The sequence below is a fragment of the Hyposmocoma kahamanoa genome, unplaced genomic scaffold (assembly GCF_003589595.1).
Source record: "Hyposmocoma kahamanoa isolate Upper Pololo Valley unplaced genomic scaffold, ASM358959v1 87, whole genome shotgun sequence".
Lineage (NCBI taxonomy): Eukaryota > Metazoa > Arthropoda > Insecta > Lepidoptera > Cosmopterigidae > Hyposmocoma > Hyposmocoma kahamanoa.
In genome coordinates this window covers 6,978,468-6,985,986 of record NW_020654422.1, presented here as the reverse complement: position 1 = coordinate 6,985,986, position 7,519 = coordinate 6,978,468, and positions in this window count along the sequence as shown.

Here is a 7,519-nt window from a genome sequence, read left to right as displayed (position 1 = left end):
TTACATCGTCCAATAGAGTAGAAACCCTAATTGTAGTATCTTTTTAAATAAAATCTACTGAAGATGCGGTATAACGTGTTTGTCTTAAAAATACAAACACTACAGAATATCTATAAATTAAATATATCTAGAATAAACTTAACAATACTAGTTTTTAGAGTATTGATAGACTTTACTGGATGTGTATAGAACAATTTTACTAAAAATAATCAGTTGTTCTACATGAACTTAAAATAAGGACTATAAGAGTAAATTATAAGAGAGATTACACTAAATTAAGTTGTTTGGTATTAAGAAGGTTTTAAAATTTTGACTTGAGTGAAATAAGTCTATAAGAACCATTTCTTTTTTCAAAAACCATTTATAGAGGACTATTATCTAAATCTATACCATATCAAGACTGTTTATAGATATAACAGTTTTAAGGCGTGTAAAGTGTGCTCCTTGGGTCTTTATCTTGTAAGGTCTGAACATTGCACAGTTTTATATCATTAGGCACTTTTAAAGTTGCATCTCCTGTGTAGTTTTCGTCATCTATACATCAGCTTTTCCGTGTTCTGTCGTCGCATTTAGCCATGAATCACGATTCGCTTTTACATTCGATAAATTTAAAACACTATCCAAAGCCTCATTGCGTTACGTCGCAAATTAGCAAGGCGCATAAAGGTTAACGAGTACGGTTTTGGTATAACTAATTAGGCGCGGAGTAACAGGCCTACAAACATGTCTTGTTTTCTGATAGTATCTGACGTACAGTCGACGGTTTCAAACGGCGGCTAACAAGTGATAGTTTTACAATGACGCTAAAAGGGTTACATGTAATAAATAAGACTCTATTAGTACGCGGGTACGGTATATTTTGCCTAATACAAATATTAAGAAAACGCGTTAATTGAGCACTCGTACCTACAAAATTTAATCTAAGAAAGAACGGTGATCGCATTTTATTAATTATTATGTAAAGATATCGTTTTACCCAAAAGAGTCGTTATTATAAAGTCAAGATTAAGTTTTCGCAATATTAAACCATCTCAAAGTGAAGAAAGTTCTGCGAATGGAAATTATCTAAAAGTCGTTATTAGGGAAATTGAAATGCAGGTTCATAATCCAACAACTTTAAAATTCAGTGCGTGCGTCTATTTAATCTCTAATTTCATTAAGGACGCGGCCGGTCACGACTGGTTTTTAATTTAATTAGCGTAATTATCAAGATTTTAAAAATCACATATATCTATCTTTTGCTGAGTGTTTTTATTAAATGAATTTGTGTTATGAATTCGAATATTAAATCCGTCACGCGTCGTAATGACACACGGTGTCTCTAACGATTTTGGTGCGAAGCATCCTAGAGCCACACAGTGTGTTCTTTTTTAGTAAAATGTAAGTGCGCATTTGACCTCCATCTCAACTGATGGAATGTGACGATGAGGTCGACGATGTAGCATGCACACCTAAATAGTGCGTAACGATTTTAGTAATATAAGCTACATGGTGTCTTTAACGATTTCAGTATTGTAGCGCCCTAGAGCCACACAATGTATTTAACGATTTTAGTGCCGTAAGCCACACGGTGTCTCTAACGATTTCTATACTGTAGCGTCCTAGGGCCACACAGTGTCTTTGACGATTTTAGTACTGTAAGCCACACGGTGTCTCTAATGATTTCAGTATTGTAGCGTTCTAGAACCACAAGGTGTCTTTAGCGATTTTAGTACTGTAAGCCACATGGTGTCTCTAACGATTTTAGAACTGAAAGCTACAGATGTCTCGAACGATTTCAGTATTGTAGCGTCCTAGAGTCACACAGTGTTTATAACGATTTTAGTACTGTAAGCCACACGGTGTCTCTAACGATTTCAGTACTGTAGCATCCTAGAGCCACACAGTGTCTTTAATGATTTCAGTACTGTAAGCCACACGGTATCTCTAACGGTTTCAGTACTGTAAGCCACACGGTGTCTCTAACGATTTCAGTACTGTCGCGTCCTAGAGCCACAATGTCTTTAACGATTTTAGTACTGCAAGCCATACGGTGTCTCTAATGATTTCAGTATTGTAGCGGCCTAGAGCCACAAGGTGTCTTTAGCGATTTTGGTACTGAAAGCCACATGGTATCTCTAAGGATTTTAGAACTGAAAGCCACAGGTGTCTCGAACGATTTCAGTATTGTAGCGTCCTAGAGCCACACAGTGTCTATAACGATTTTAATACTGTAAGCCACACGGTGTCTCTAACGATTTCAGTACTGTAGCGTCCTAGAACCACACAGTGTCTTTAACGATTTCAGAACTGTAAGCCACACGGTGTCTCTAACGGTTTCAGTACTGTAAGCCACACGGTGTCTCTAACGGTTTCAGTACTGTCGCGTCCTAGAGCCACACGGTGTCTCTAACGAAGAGTTGTGTTTTCATTCAAATAAAAAGTATAAAAATCGTTAGGGATACCGTGTGCCCCTATGACGCGTGACGGAATAAGACAAAAGAAAATCTCATGGCATAATTGAAATGAAATAAGATTTCAATAAAACCGTCACATTCTGCAAAAAATTGAACTACCAATCCTATATCACGTCAACAGGTAGTGCAGGACGTGAGCAATTAAGTTCGCAGAAAAGGAATGGCCATGCCATCCGATGTATGCAGCGATAAGAGTTGCGTGGACCCACGAGGGATGCGCAAAAACTACGAAAACAAGTAGACGCATCAATAAAATAAACTATTCTTAATCGAGTGAGGCCGCGCACAACTGGTACTCGATACGGATAGGTTAGATCTTTGCTCAGAACTTATGAGCTATAGAATATACAAGTTGTATAAGTAATTAGTGTCTACCTCAGTAATTCTTTAGCAATTCAAAACACAATAATTTATTTCCTACTTACGGAAATTTTTCAACGCATAGACATATAATATTATTCAATTTAATTATATTAGTAATTTTCCTGTACGTGTTTGATTGTGACTGATTATGTGTAAATGCTTGCTCAGAGTTCGTTTTATTTAATCATTGCCTTTGTCTCCATATTGTCTCATTCTCGGGAATGATCGGATTCCTGGTCCGAAGGCGGTTATTTCGATCTTGTTAGACTGTGTGACGCGCAAAAAGCTTGGAATCCGCAACGGGCAGCCCGCGCGCTTGCACCAGACTTCGCCGCGTGCGCACAGTTACGTGCGCGATTTTTCAATGAATTTAGGTCGATAGAAAAAGTCATCCTGTTGCTCTTCAAAGGCATCATTTTTCTTATAAAGTCAATGCATTACTTCTACTTTGAAGCGGCAGAACGGCCATCTCTATACATAGGGTTTTTGAAATGAAATAACTAAAAGAACTTGCTAACAATTTTTTTGTCGTCAACATAGTAATGAATCACGTTTATAACACGTTATGTTGCGTGTATATGCGTTGTAATGTAATTTTTTTGCACAAGCATTCAAAACTCCGCTGCGCATCTCCAGATCCGCAAAATAATTATAAAATGCCAGTATGTAACGTGGCGACCGTATAATAGGTACTACGCCTTATCTCGACATGTCGGCTACGCACCAGGGATAGCGCACCAATTAAATGCGCACGAAGACGTGGTCGTTTTTGCCTGTCTGTGCCCGGTGCCCCTGCCAAGCGCGCTTTGTGCTCACCGCGCGGTTTGGGCAATGGCAAACATTCTGCGGCCGACATTAGCCATTCACTTGCGAACGTATTATCCTCAGCAAACGACCGTGCACGCATTTCAAGAATGTCTTCGCCGTAAGCAACTTGATTTCTTAAATTGTCTAAATAAGTAAGAAGTACAACATGATAAAAAATTAAGAAAATTTTGTATCAATGGCACAATACCGACTCAAAGAAATAAACACTTCAATAGCACTGGTTGCTTGGCTGGAGATACGAGTAGTACGATTAACAAATAGCTCAGTACAAATAAAGCCGTAAAAGAACAACGGCAGCGGTAAAGCGTGATACAAAAAAGCATCAAATTACAATCCAATAAGGCGAGTGAAAACAAAGTTAACTTTATGCTCTCCGGGGTGCCGAAGAGTAAATACGATTCGCAGCCGCGTGCTGGCGTCTACTGCATTACATTGTACCGGATGGAAGTTTTAAAATGTGAACCAGTCGTCTAGTAAATAAGCTATGACTTTAATACCAATTACAATACCATTAAAAAAAGCTGTTTTACAATACTATAATTGCGCTTTATGCACACTAAGTCGATATTATTTGTTTCTGCTATTTGCACCTACGTAGCACCATTTACGAATCTGTACATGTAAAATGATTCTGAAATAATTCATGATAACCAGTAAATTAAAAAAAAATCGATTACTAACGCGATAAATTTCAAGACTAAAGAAAAACAAACATACCGTCTGCGTATAGTGATGCTACAGATCTCTGCTTCTGCTTCCGCAATTGCGAAAGTTCCGCAGGCTTTTCACATCTGTTTCCATTTCTGCTTCTGCAACTTTTATAACGGAACTTTAACCGGAAGTTTTATAGGTTCGCAACGGACGAGACACGCAAGCGGATTGCTTGGCAGTGGCAGTTTTGTGCAACCAAAAACAAGCCCTGTTTGGAACTATTTCCCTGAGATCTTAAAGTATTTATTTACACTTCCGTTTCCGTATTCGCTTTCGTTTCCATTTCCGCTAAGATTTACTTTTCACATCTGTTTCTGTTTCTCTGTCCGTTACGACACTTCTGTTGATCCACCATATCTACCTAAGTCCGATTAATGAGGATTTACCATAACCGTAACTCTGCCCAACTTCTGAATTTATCTGTACTTGTTTAGAAAATTCGAGAAAATCTAACAGTAAAGTAAGGTCGGACAATATATACATATAAACCTAAATAGGTACAAGCAGAACAAAAAGCAGCACGTGCAATAAGCGGCAAGCGGCATGATTAGCAGTGGAAGGCGGCTGATTGTCGGCCCAATTGGGCCGTCGTCGACGCCCGCGCCCGCACATGGGAAATATTTTTAATCAACACCTCCATTGAACTTACGAGCGGTCGTACGTGAGCTCCGGACACAGAGACGCAATTGGAAAAAATCAGATTTCAATATTTCCTCTTTACACAGAAATCTCTCGCCAGTGAAATCCAAAGATTCCCATGTCGTTATTTTCGTTACGCTAAGTGTTGAAGGGATCAAGTTCTTTCCAACTTTAAGAAGTCTAATATTCTATAGCTGAATTGAAAGTTTATTAAAAATCGATCAAAGCGAGTATTGCCAACTGTTAACGAGGTGGAATAGGGCTAAAGAGTTTTAATAGGAGTGACAGCCTCTTTCATATCGGCTGAATCTAACGAGGCGCCTCAACTTTGCTTGTTAGTGTTTAAACCTAAACACATTTATTGCTCTAACTTCGTTTAATAAAGTTAGCAACGTGAATTTTCTGCCTTAACGAGCAGACAGTGATAGCTGATTTCGAGAATATTTAAACCGTTAAAGCACCAATAAGGAGAAACAATGAAAGGAAACACCAAAAAATATAATAAAATACTATATGTAGAATTTTATATTATACTTTTAAAATAAATATACAAACAGGTTTTTGATGCAGTTAATCAAGAACCTGTTTATATATTTATTGCTGTATATAAAGATAGTGGAAGTTGGAGGGAGAGGCCTTTGCATAGCATTGAGACACTGCAGGGTAATTAAAAAAAAAGCATTAATTATTTTAACACCTCAAGTGTACGTTCAATATACCAAGGAGGGTTAAAAATGTAAAATGTTCATTTGAAAACCCGTAGGTTTCACGTTTGTTACACATAGGAAATGAAACTATTTTTTCGGATGGAAATCGCGTACCTATATTGGTATTTAAATTTTTATTGAATTGATATTCAATTATTTTTATGTGAAATTACTCCACTAATTTCTTATAATTATTAATACAACGATCGAACACTCAGAAAAAATCCCCCGGATAGAGATCAATTCAATAAAAATGTAAATACAATGAATAGCGACATTTTCAACTAGCCGGGGCTGGTAGCTGTAAAGGTATCTAACTGGGTGACGAAATATCATAGATTTATCATAGATGGCGCTATGGTTAAAAAGTCGTTGAAATATCAAATACAAAGATACGACGCAAGCACATAGAAAAATTCGTGAGGTCCGCTGGTTCGTTTCGTGGCTTAGTTGGTATAGAGTCTGGCACGGTATGCTAGAACACGACTGTTCGAATCCGGCCGGATCGAAGGAATTTGTTCTGAGTATTCGATCTTTGTATTAATAATTATAACAAACTATATTGGTTTTTTTCAAACAAACTTGACCGAAACAAAAAGACCTGTAAAGGGCCCGAAACGTTGGTTTGTTTAAAAAAGTATATACATAATTTAGATCTGAAAAAAATTGTTTCGTTTCCAATATGTAGAATACCGTTTATACGCAATTGAAATTGTCCAATTACGTAAAAAAATGAAATTTGACATTTTTGATCAATTCGAAATTTTTAATAAATTGCGGAAATCCTTCTCTGTGTGAAGAGGGAGTGCGGTACGCGAACGGCGGTAGGTTGCTGTTTGATTGACCCTATGAATGTGAGTAGATTGCATTGCCGTCCACCCGCGGCCGCTCCTGAGTCCACTCCCGCCCACACACTGTTCGCAGCCGGACAAAATGTAGTCCTGTAATGGTACATGAACTCGCTGATTTTCACTCCAAACTTTCTGCTTCCGGCACATATTTTGCGACTTCTAAAATATATTCACGTACTAAACTTAATCCAAGTAAAACGTAATATTTTTTTCATAAATAAGAACCCCACATGTCTACCTATGAATCTCATACGACCTATGTAAATGTAAGTCACGTTTTCAATAACCTTCAGTTTTAGCTTCATAATTTTAACCCGGTCTGATATTAGACTTTATTCTGTTATGAAATTCGCTGTCGTAAAACGTAGAGCTTGTGCAACAAACGTAGAATTTGAGGTTAATAAATCATTTTGCGTTACAAAGTCACGATAGTCAGGATAGTTTCCTGTACCGAAGACTGGCAGCGAGTAATGAGCATAAACCTGGCATCGCTACTATAGTTATCTGAAGCTGGAGATGCTGTTTGCAGGGTCAGGCCGTCACAATCGGCAGGCAGCTGAGCTCTGGCGCCCGCCCGCCTCCGTGGCACTGCTCGTATTATTAACGACGTGTATTGTAATCACGCGGCGGGCGATCGCCTCCGCCGAAGGTAGGGCGGTATTAAATTCCGACAGCTACGTGATAAATCGAAATTGGAAAAGTTTAATAATGTTCGGTTGCTCCGAAAGCAATAAAACCGTTTATAAACGGGCACGAGCGAACGAGACGGGGCAGGGACGCCCGCCTTCGAGACTTTTAGGGACTCTTAGGTGAGACCACTTGGCCTTATGGGCTCTAAATTGATTTCGCTGGTATCTTGATTGAGTGATAAAATCCTCACTTGGGGAATTGTTATTAACCAATGAACGAAGCAGATGTTAAAGACAGATGACTCACTCCGTGCTTAAGTATTTAATGTTCAAAT